Below are 12,498 nucleotides of genomic sequence, written 5' to 3' on the forward strand. Positions count from 1 at the left end.
CAACTAATTCTATGAGACCAACATTGCCTTTATATCAAAACCAGACAGACATCACAAGAAAATGGCACCATTCACTTACATTTTCTTATGAATATAGACACAAAATCCTCAACAAAATGCTATTAAATAGAATCCAGCAATGTATAAAAAGAATTATGCACCATGACCAAGTGGGATTTATCCCAGGAACACAATGTTAGTTTAACATCTGAAAGTCAGTTATATAATATACCACATCAATAGAATAAAGGGGAGAAAATCACATCATTTCAATTAATGAAGAAAAGGTATTTGACGAACATCTTTTCGTCATAAAAATACTCAACAAACTAGGAATAGAAGTAAATTACCGCAACTTAATAAATGCCATACATGAAAAATCCAGTTAACTGCATAGGTAATGGTGAAAAACAAATACTTTCCCTTACAATCAGAAACAAAACAAGGGTGTCTTCTCACCACTGTCTGTTTAACTTGTATTGGAGATTCTAGCTAAGGAAATTGGGCAAGAAAATGAAATAAAAGCCATCTAGATTAGAAAGGAAGAAGTAGAACTATCTCTAGTTGCAGATGATATGGTCTTGTATGCAGAAAATCCTAAGGAATCCACTAAAATCTATTACAGCTTATAAACAAGTTCAGCAAGTTTGCAGAATACAAGATGAATATATAAAAATCAAATATATTTCAAAACAATTTTATTTACAACAACATCAAAGGGAATAAAATATTTAGGGGATAAGTTAAACAAAAGTAATATAAAACTTTTATTCTGACAATTGAAAAATATTGTTGAAAGAAATTAAAGAAGACCTAAATAAATAGGAAGACATGTTTTGCGCTAAACCCACGTTCGTGGACTAAGCAACTTAATATTGTTACAATGCCGATATTCAACACAATCCCTACCAAAATCTGGGTTCTTTTCAGAAATTGACAAGCTGATCGTAAAATTCATATAGAAATTCAACAACAATCTTGAAAAAGAGCAGAATCTTGCCCGTTTCAAAACTTACTACAAAGCTATAGTAATGAGGACAGTGTGATGCTGACATAGGAAAGACATGTAGATCAAGGGAACAGAATTGAGAGTCCAGAAGGAAACCTTCACATTTTACAGCCAATTGATTTTCTATAAGGGTGTGAAGGTGATTCAGTGGAGAAAAAAAAAATGGTCTTTTTAACAAATGGTGTTGGGACAACGGTTTACCCTCACATCAAAGAATGAAGGTGGATTCCTACCTTACACCACATATAAAAAGTAACTCAAAATGGACCAAAGATCTAAACACAAGAGCTAAAGCTATTCGAGCCTTAGAAGAAAACAGCACTATAAGTCTTCCCAACCTTGGAGAGAAAATGGTTCCTTAGATAGGATCCTAGAGGAATAAATGACGAAAGAAGCATAGATTGGAAATCATCAAAATTAAAACTTGTTGTGCTTTAAAGGGCACCATGAAAAAGGTAAAAAGATAATTGCAAAGTGGGGTAAAATACATGCAAATCCTATATCTTATAAGGGACTTGTATCCAGAATATATAAAGAAGTATTATGACTAAGAAGATAACCAATTTAAAAATGGGTCTGAATAGACCTTTCTCCAAAGCAGATATACAAATAGCCAGTAGGAATATAAAAGGATGCTCACCATTATTGGCCATCAGGGAAATGCCCATCAAAACTATGAGACACCACTTCACACCCACTAGGATGGCTATAACCAAAAGGACATGGCAGCAGGTGTTGGCAAGGATGTGGAGAAATTGAAACCCTCACACATTCTGGTGGGAACATAAAATGGCGGGCTGCTTTGGCAGGCAGTTCGTTCCTCAAAAAACTAAACATAGAACTACCATATGACCCAGCAATTCCACTCCTAAGTATTTACCCAAGAGAAATGCAAATATAAGTCCACACAAAGACTTGCATAGGGATGTTTAGAGCAGCTTTAACAACCAAAAATAGTAGCCAAAACCTGGAACCAATGTAGGTAAGTTATCCTTCAATGATTGGATGGTAAACAAACTGTGGTCTATTCCTTCCATGGAACAATGTTTGGCAATAAAAGGAATGAACTTTTGATACATGTAACAACATGAATGAATTTCCACATAACTATACAGAGTGAAAAAAGGCTGTACACAACAAACTTTCCGGGGTGATGGACATGTTCGGTATCTTGAGTGCAGTGAGGGTTCCATGAAGGTAGATTGATGGGGGGGGCAGGGAGGGGGGATGTGTATGTCAAAACATATCAACTTCATCAAGAAGATGAAAAGACAGCCTATAGAATGGAAGAATATATTTGCAAATCATATACCTGATAAGAGTTTAAGAGCCAGAATATATAAAGAACTCCTACAAACTCAACAAAATGTCAAACCACCTAATTAAAAATGGGTAAAGGACTTGAACAGACATTTCTCCAAAGAAGATATACAAGTGGCCAACAAGCACGTGAAAAGACACTTAACATCATTAGTCATTAGTGAAATGCAAATTAAAACCAAACGAGACACCACTTCACAATTACTAAGATGGCTATAAGCAACAAATGAAAAGTGACAAGTTTTCAAGAGAACACGGAGAAATCGGAACCCTAGTGGTAATATAAAATGGTGCAGCCACTGTGGAAGACAGTTTGGTGGTTTGTCAAAAATTAAACATAGCATCACCATATAGCCCGGCAATTGCATGCCTAGGTGCACACCTAGAAGTACTGAAAACAAAACAGATGCTTGTATGTCCGTGTTCAGAGCAGCATTAGTCACAATAGTCAAAAGGTACAAACAACCCATTCCCACTGACAGGTGATGGATAAACAAAATGAGGTCTATACCTACAGTGGGATATTACTCAGCCTTAGAAAAGAAGGAAGTCCTGGCACCTGCTACAGTGTGGACAGACCTTGAGGACAGTGTGATGATGGAAGTAAGCCAGACACAAAAGGACAATACTGTGGAGTCCATGCGTACGAAACATCCAGACCAGACAAACTCACAGCAACAAAGTGGACTGGGGGTCGCCAAGGGCTGGGCGGGGGGATGGGCAGTTGATGTCTAATGGGGACAGGGTTTCTGTGTGGTTTCGTGACACCGTGAACATAAACAAGGTCACTGAGTTGTATACTTGAAATGGTTAAAATTGCAAATTTTATGTTGTACATACCTTACCATAATTGAAAATAATGTGATATACCAAACCCCATTGACCTTTAAATGGGTGAATTGTTTGTGAAAGGTATCACCTTTTTCACTTTACATTTATGCATTTCATTGTATGTCAATTATATTTCAATAAAGCAGCTAACAAAACTATGCATGTGTTATTTTGATAAAAATATTAAATTTTAAGAAAAAAATTTATGAACACAGTCTCTAAGTAATTCCATAAATACAGATCTCCACAGAGCAATATCTATCTCTCGCCATGTCCCTGCTGCGCTGGGAGTCACTCACTCAGCTAAGAATGAGTTGCAGGCCTTCACGCAAAGCCAGGAGGCAGGTGCTGGGTGCTGAGACGCAAGGGACAGAGTGGGACCTTGCCTTGTTTCTTCTTCCATGAAGCAGGAAGAGCAATAGTGACCACTTCAAAGGATTTACAGAGGCATCTTAGAGAAGGCTTAGCTGCATCCAGCGCACATCAGCTCTGAGTAGGGGGTCTCTGGCCCTCTCAGACAGAGCTGAGAGGGGCCATGTCTCCCACGTCAGGGTACAAAGGAGAGGGGAGGAGCTGGGCCCGGTGGCCCCAGAAGGTCCTGGAGCGGTGGGCAGGTGAGTAAACCCGGAAGGGTGTGTGGTGCTGGGAGGGGGGGTGGTGGGAGCTGTGCCCTGGGGACCCAAGGTGGAGACCAGGGTCCCCATGACAAGCTTCTCAAAGTGCCTTCAGGCAGTGCTGGACTCTGCCCCCCATGATGAGCCCTCATGGGCCCTCCGCTATTGTACTGGATTCAGCCCCATTCCGCCATGGGAGGCACACCACTGGCTCTTGCCCTCAGCCTCCCTCCCCTCCTCCAGGGCCCGGCCGCGCCCCCTGCTGCCCTCTTGGAACTGCCACCCCACCAGGCCCAGGCCCCCGGACCCGCCTCTGGACAGCCGGCCTGGGCTATGAATAGCGCACAGCACTTTTCCTTTCCAAATATAAAATGTTTGCTTTCAATCAGGGGCGTCTGGGGAAATGGAAATTATAGGATTGGAGAGTGTCCTTGGGTAAAGAAATACGTGGAATGCCGAAACCTCGCAGGGCCTCTGATTAGGGCTGGAATAATTCCTGCTGTAATATAAACAAGGCTTGCTCAGCTAATGGGGGGCGGGGGAGAGGGGCCGGGAAATAGGGCGCACGCGGCCCCTTTGTTCTCTCCCCCTGGCACGGCCCCGGCAGCTGGACCCAGCAGCCAGGCCAGGGTCCAGAGCAGACCAGCTTGGGGGCCTCAGGACAGCAGAAGCCAAGGTTTCTGGGGTGCGGAGTGACCGCGGTGAGAGCCTGTCCAGTGGGGCTTGCTGTTCTCGCCGTGGCCCGTGGGATAGATGGGTTCTGCGGGTGGTGCTCCTAGCCCCACGGTCCTATCCAGGCTTTGGCGCCCTGGGCCTGCTCTGGGGGCTGGTGGGGTGCAAAGGTGGAGGCCAGCTGGGAAGATGGCCAGGGAGACAGGAGAGGAGCCTGGGGAAGCCAATCTGAGCAAAAGTTTCCCAAAGAGCCGGTCAGTCGGTCAACAAACGCTTGGTAGTGTCCCCTGGAGGCATGAGGATGTGAGGGGGTGAGGACCCTCTCCCCACCCTCAAGGGGCACAGGGTCTGACGAAGACACCACCAGCGCGCTAACCGCAGACCTGGAAGCCGTGGCCCCAGGCTCCCAGGTCGGGTCAGGAGGGATGGCCCGCCATCACTCGGAACAAGAAAGCCAGGCCTCGGAGGCCATCTGTGGCTTGAGCACTGTGCCGTTGCCCTGTGTGAGGGCTGAGGCTCAAGGCGGGCCAGGGTCGGCGAGCACCCCGGTTACCCGAACAGATCTTCCTGTGTGCAGGGGAACCTGTCAGCTGCAGCTCCTGGTAACCAGGTTCTCAGACGTCCGGCCCCACCCCTGCGCAAGCCCTCGGACCGACGGCGCTGAGAGCTTCTCATCAATGGGGGCCCTGGGACGGGCCCTAGGAGACGTTTGTAAAAACTCACAAATCAGAGATGTGTGGCCACGCGGGTCAGTTCTCCCTGAGGAACCGGCCGCAGGGGCTGCAGGTGGGCCTGCTCTCAGGGGCCATGGTCTCTCATCTGTACAATGGGTTCGGATGGCAAACAAAGCCAGCTGAGGTGACCCTGAAAAGGGAGGCTGGGCCCACAGGTCCGAGGCCTGTGAGGCCCCCCGGCGTACCCCGCAGCGGCCTGACCCAGCCCCACACCTGGCTCTGAGGCCTACCAGGGGAACAGGTGGGCCCTGGATGGGGGTGGGGCTGGGAACGCCGATGCCCTCCAAGACTCCCCCGCAGGGTGGCTGCCAACGGGTGCAGAGCCCAGAGGGGGGTGGGAGAGGGGGACGAGGTGGGGACCCCCGCCCAGGGCTCCCCAAAGGTGGTGACCCACCCAGCCAAAGGGGCCCAGGGCTGCTGAGTGACAGAGTGACGGGACTTGAGCCTCATGTCCTGCTCAGCGTCTGAAGTGAGAACATGTTGAAAGCCCCGCGTGTGGGGCGGGGGTGTGCTGAGGCCTGGGAGCCCGCCTGGGGGCAGCCCTGCAGCCCGGCCAGTCAGTCGGTGGGGGGGGAGGGGCGCTGCCCAGGAGCGGGGGCAGGCCCCAGGAATGTGGCAGCCTTCTCCTCTGCAGAGGGCCCCCCCCACCCGGGCCGCCAGTGGTTCCGTGTTTACACTACATTAATAATGGTTTAAACGTTTTCATAAATAGATGCTGATTAATTGGCAATCCATTTGCTGCAGCCTGGCCTGCCAGACGGTTTCCTGGAGGCCCGCTCCACGTCCCTGTTTACTCGCGGGCAGGGAGCAGGGCGGTCGCTAATGCAGGGGGCAGGCGACGCCGGCCTGGGGGTGTCAGCCGTGTCCTCTGAGCTGGGCCGGTAGGTAGTCCCCACGTCGGGCCAGGTCCTAGCGCCTCAGAAGAGCTGGGTCACCCGGGCCCCGAGCCTGCTGCTTGTTTATTCACCCGTGCGTTCATTCATTCATGCCTTCAGCTGTTAGTCATTTCTTCGTTCAGTGGAGTCTGCCGCTAGGCAAGGCCAGGGAAGGGCCTGGGGCTTGGCCGCCCCTTTACAGGCCCTCGGACTGCAGGAGGAGGCCTGGTGGAGGGAGTCCTTCAGGCAGGGGTGAAGCGGGGCCCAAACTCTGCGCCCCACGAACGGGGGCTTGGCTGAGCATCCCTGCCCACCAGGGTCCTCTCATGGCCCGTCTGCCCTGCTCTTTCTGGTCTCCCTCCCACACCCCCAGCCCGTACTGCCCCCTTCCTGGCTGCCAGGCAGACGCTCCTGTGCTCATGGCCCAGCCCCAGCCCCACTCTGTGGATGGGGGGCCATGCGGCACCTCGTCCTGGTCGTGGAGGGCAGAGGGAGGGCCTGGCCCCTGCCCCACACTGCCGCCTGGAGCCCTGCATCATCCTGCAGGACCTGAACCCCACTCACCAGCATTACCGAGCGCTGTCCTCACAGGCCACGTACGACCATCCCGCAGAGGGGACAGAGCAGCTCTCTAGTCACCCGCCCAAGGCCTCCGCAGACCTCGGGTCGGCTCCAGGGGGCTCTAACCACCGGGCCATGCTGCCGATTCTGGGTTGCTGAAGGCGTGACGGAGGGAGGGGTGAGTGCATGAATCCCACCGCCCAGGTCCCTGGGAGGGGGTGGGGAGGGCCTCCCTGGTGATTGGTTTTTAAAGCTCAGCAGACCCAAGCCCAGTGGGGAGGTCAAAGGTGACCGCTGATGGTTGTCACTCAAGCAAAATAGGCCCGTTTTCATTTTTCACTTGGGCCCAGACCCCTCCAAACAGACAGTGATTAGGCCCTGATTGAGCCTTTCCTCTGCCTGATGACTCCCACATGTGACCCGCTCCCAAATTACATGCAAATGTTCCACGCTGAGCTGCCGAGAGCCCCGAGGCCCCACCAGCTCCTGCCGCCGCCGCTGCGGGCACCCGGTGCACAGGTGTGTGCGGGCCCGGGACGCCAGGGGAGGCACCTGCGGCCCACGGGCCCGGGGCCCCTGGGGCTGGAGCACCTGAGCCTCCCTCTGCTCCTCCGAGGAGAGGGCAGGGCGCAGCCAGGGTGAGCGTGGATCCTGCCGCGGCGCCTGGGCTCCTACTCCCAAGTGCCTGCCTGCAGAGGTGTTGGGGGCAGGGCAGACAGATGCGTCAGCTGCATAGAGCTGTGCTGGGCATGGCCACGCACGGTCACTCTCACCGTGCCTTCTGGGGACACAAAGAGTTCAGCGCGGCACCCCCGAGGGGAAGCCTGGAGCCCGTCCAAGGGCATCTCGCCACTCCCTACACAGGCTGCCATCCCTCGAGATTTCTGACCGACCAGCCCTGGAGGGGAGGGTGGCGACACTCGGAGTCTCACTTTCGGAGAGGGACGCAGTGGCCTGAGTGGCCCACGGTCACACTGCTGGTCAGGGGCGGAAGCGGCCTGAGGCCTCAGCCGGCATGTGGAACCTCAGAGCCCAGGCGCTGGCCGGCAGATGGCAGACACTGCTGGGGGTGCTCTGAGGACAGTCCAGAGCCCTCCAGGTTGTCCCACCCAGCCCCACACAGGGCGGGACTCCCCTCTGCAACGCCCAAGTTCTGGCTGCACGCCCCCAGTGACGGGGAGCTCAGTCCCACGCCTGCCAGAGCCCTGCAACCCTGAGCTGGGGGTAAAGGTCTTCCTGTAGCATGAAGCCCCTCCCGATGGTCCTGGGCCTGTGCTCTGAAGCCCCAGTCGGACCTTAGATCTCTTCCTCTCGTTCATTCATGCATGCACACATTCATTCAGCACACCACTCTGCCCACCCATCTAGTTGTCTCCTCGCCCTGTGCATGCTCCACTGTAATCTCAGTGCTCATTCCTCTCTGAGGTGATCTGCTTCATGGGTTGGGGGGCTCTTGTCTGTGTCCCAGTTAAAATGTCAGCTGCACCAGGGTGGGACCCCTGCTCACCCCCTCGCCTGGGTCAGGGTCACTGTGAAACACTGGAGAGACACAGAGAGACGGAAAGGCGAGGCAGAAGAGCAATTTGTGCTTCGGACCGGGGGAAGTGGGGAGTGAGCTGGGGAGAGAAGGAAGCCAGGCCTTAGGAACAGTGAGCAGGTGGGTGGACGGAGGAAGCAGGCCTTTGTGTTCAACCATGTGAGGGGACCAGACCCGCCTCTGGGGTCGGGCTGAGTGCGAGGCGTGGGGAGGTGGGCCGCAGAGGCAGGAGCACAGGGGCCGTGTGGAGTCCCCCCATTTCCCACTGTGCCCCCACTGCAAGAGGGGCGTTATTTCCGGAATCCCACAGAGGTGCCCTGAAGCCGGCAGGGGCCTTGGGTGGGCCCCGGGGCAGCCTGCCTGGAGGATTGTCCGTCTTCGTGTTTTAGGGTGAGGAAGATAGGACCGCATTGGTGGGGGGTCTGGAGGGCGGGCTGGGGGCTCTTCCCTTGGTGCCTCCATATGCCCCTCCTCCAGGCCCACAACCACCTTCACGGGGTGGGGGGGCGGGGGCCACTACCCGCAGCCCTGGTCAGCCCCAGCCTACACGGTCCCCTCTGGTCCTGGGCAGGAAGCAGCTCGAGCTCAGCCCCTCCTTTGGCAGCAGGTGGGTGGCCCCTCATCAGCCTGATGTGGAAAGTGGAATAACTCCTCCCAATTACCCTCGAATCTGGAAACTTTTTGTGCCTCCGACATTTCCTCTAGCCCGAGAGTTAATCAGCCCCTTGCCCGCCCCCCCCGCCGCGGGCTGGGGCGTGGGGGCACAGGGCAGTGTGCCCCAGAAAATTATTTCTCATCGCCAATTATTACCCATTAGAGCTAATGGTTGCGCTTAATCACCACACACTTATCTGGGGTTTTTAAGCCACTGGAACGGCCCCCTCCCCCACCCCGCGCGCCCGACAGCAGAGCTCCAGCCATTGCCAGAAAACATTTTTTTCACCAAATCACACATCTGATACCGTTTTGTTTGAAAAATGAGTTGCCCTCCCCTTTCTCGTGAATGCTGGTCACACAGCCAGTGAAGTTTGGGGGACAGAGATGGGACCTCCATGGGGTGCATTTCCAGGCCTCTGGGGGAGGTGGGACCCCCCCCAACGATCCCACCTAGCCCCAGTTACAGATGAGGAGACCGAGGCGAGGGTGCGGGGTGAGGCCATACAGCGCATGCAGACCGAGCGGGGGCCCAGGCAGAGGGTCGGAGCTGATGCGGGTGGGCATGGGCCGCCGGGCAGGCCCAGGGGACTTTGAGCCCCGGGGGGATGGGGACGAGGCACGTTGGGAGGCTCTCCCACGTCAGCCTGCTGTGCTGGGACGTCCGCTGAGGAGTAACCCGTGTTCAGGTGTCCATCTGAGAAGTGAAGAGGCTCCGAGGGGGGCAAGGCTGCCACTGCCCCTGCACAGACGGGGAGCCTGGCCCCTGGTGGGCGCTCCATGCGTCGGGGCTGAAGCCCATGGGCAGAATCTGCTCCATGACCTCTTTCCACAGAAGTGCCAAAGCCTCTCTGAGTTTGGTTTCCTAATCTGAAACATCGGGCTCTGGATCCTCCACGGCAGGGCCGCCACGGGGCCTCAGTGCTGGCCCCACTGTCAGTGTGGAGGCCCCGTCCCCAGGTGGCCACCCCGCTAGGGAGAGAGCTGGGAAGCAGGTACCCGGGACACACGCTGTGCCTGGCGAGCTCGTCTGCCACACGGGGGCTGAGCCACCCAGCCCAGCCCACTGGCTTGTTGTGTGGACCCCCACTTCAAATCTGTAACCTCAGGCAGACCTCGGGGTCCACAGAGGCACAGCCTCCCAAAGTCTACCTTGGCCCGGGGCACGCTGTGCAGGACGGGCTGCCCTGCCCTCCTTCTGGGGGACATGGGATGGGCTAGGGGGACGCGTTAGCACAGCAGACTGTCCCCGAGCGCCTTGCGTGGCCCAGGACAGGGAGGGAGGCGGCAGCCCGATGCGGTGTGTGCACACATTCGTCAGGTCTGTGCGCCCAGCTCTGAGCCATGAGGGATCCACGAAGCAAAGTCACCCCCAGAGCTGCGAGCCCGCCCACGCCCAGGGAAACGAACCCGGGGTTCTCGGAACATAGCCAATTCCAAAGTTGGGGCAGGGTGGGCACAATCCAAGCCTGGACTGTGTGTTTCATGTGTTCCGTGGAAGCACTCGGAAGACCCACTGGCCACTGTGGAAGGTTAGGGGAGCCAGCTCTCGGGGGCCCGTGGCCGCATCAGAGACAGCAGCGGTGATGAGCAACGGACCCTGCGACTCAAGACCCGTCCTTGTGATACGTAGATAGCAGGGAGGGGTCTTTCTTCCGAGGCAACTCCCAGGTCCTGTTACCAGCTGGTGAATGTGGGGGGACCTGTGTTGAACTCAGCGTCTTGCTGCTTCTGTGACAAAGGCAGTTTCAGGCAGGGGTCCCCTCGATGCTAACTCCACCGGAAACGGCTACCAGCAGCAGGATGTCCGCATGCTCCTGCGAATCTGCCCACAGACTGTGGATCAGAGGCAAGGAAGGCGAGCAGCTCAGAGCGAGAGGGCTGGCAGCACCTCAGCGGGTGATGACATTCACCATCGCGAAGGCCTCCGCGGTGCCCGAGAAGGACACGTCCCGCACGTCACTCACACCCAGCTGGGAAGACACAACCTGAACCCAAACAGGAGGAAACTCAGACCCACGGGAGGAGCATTCCGCGAAAGAGACTGCATTCATCCAAAATGCCGCTGCCAAAAAAGAAAAAAAAGGCGTGGGCCCAGCTTCAGACTACAGGAGAAAGGAGAGGGGACGGCCCTGGATGGGGGCCAGCAGGCCTGTGAGGGACAGCACGGGGTCAGCTGACAACGTCGGCGTGCGGACGGCAGAGTGTGGCTCCAGGGCCAGCTTCCTGCAGGGACAGCAAGCTATGGGCATGCTGGGGGCCGGGGCCCCGATGCCCGGGGCTGCCTGCAGCGCCGGTGTGCGCAGGACAGAGGGGACAGAGCCAGTGGCACCGTGCCCACAAAACAGACGGCCGTCCGTGGGGCCCATGTCCATGTGCTAAGTGGTTTCCAAATAAACGGTGAAAACAGAATGGCCTGGAGAACAGAACTGGGACCCCAGGAGAGACGGGGAGGGACAGGCATGGGGAGGGAGGGGCGTGTGATCAGAGACAAGCAAACAGGGCTGGGAGGGCGGCGCCACAGGGGATGAGCTCTCCGTCATGCAAGGCATGTCCGGAAGGGCAGATGCCTACACTCTGGGGACTCTGCACAGGAAATTCCTGGACGCCAAGGGCTTTTGTGTCCCCCAAAGTCTGCATTTGCAGCGGGGCCTGGAGAGAGGGCTGGCTCCCCGTCAGGAGCGGCGCCCTCCCCAGTTCCAGTGGGCGACCCCTAGGCATTCAAGCCCCGCTCTGAGTGACCTTTGTTCTCTCTCCGATGGCAGGAGATGCAAGGAGGACCTAGCTGGTTGTCTGTGGTCAGGGCAGAGGCTGCAGGGGGATGGCACGCTGGGATCACTTGGGGGTCCCTGGAGGAGTCAGAAGACTCAGCTGCTCTAGATGGACTCCTGGAGGGCCTGGTCGGCCTGCGCACTGGTTGCCACCGTCCCCACCACTCTCTGCTGCCCCGCTGGAGGCCTTCTGCCACAGGGGCTCCATCTGTGTCCAGGAGAGAAGCCGGAGGGCTGCCTGGTGACGGCATCAGCAGGGTGTGAGTGGACAGTTGGTGGGTCTCCCTCCACCCAGATTCTTCTTTTGCTAAAGCGCCCGATGTCCCTCGGGCCCGCTGGACATGGCACCTCTTCAGGGAGGGACCCATCCGTCAAGGAGCCGTCAATGGTGAGGCACAATCCACACACCACCCAGAAGGGGCGGAGGTGGCGTCAGTCCAGGCCACTGTGAGCCGCCGGCCTTGCAGGCGTGATGGATGGGCGCCACCCAGCCACTTTAGGACCATGTTTACGGGACGCCCAAACAGCAGTCAATCCTCCAGGACCATCACTCACGCCAGCTACCAGGCGTCCCTCCACAGGCCCCCGGTGGTCTTGCTGGGGTCCGTCCGGCAGCACTTAGCCTGTCAGCCCGAGGGTCCTGTCCAGCCACGGCTGTGACAGATGAGCACAGAGCCCCCAGGGGCCCGTGGGGCCAGGACAGGGCTGCCAGCCCAGCCGCCCCACACACCCACTGCTGTCCGCTCGTCCTTGCACACCTGGTAACCAGGGCCCTTGCCGGGGACAGCGCTGTTGTGCGGTTTAACCTAACTTCTCCTGTGTCAGGGTCGACACAGGGCCAGGGGGTCAGGTCCTGGCTCTGAGGAAGTACTGTCCCTCCCCGCCTCCCTCCCTCCTTCCTTCCTTCCTTCCCTCCCTCC

This window comes from Callorhinus ursinus, unplaced genomic scaffold, assembly GCF_003265705.2.
Source record: "Callorhinus ursinus isolate GAN/ISIS: 27379988/994484 unplaced genomic scaffold, GSC_fseal_2.0 scaffold28, whole genome shotgun sequence".
In the NCBI taxonomy this organism is placed as follows: domain Eukaryota; kingdom Metazoa; phylum Chordata; class Mammalia; order Carnivora; family Otariidae; genus Callorhinus; species Callorhinus ursinus.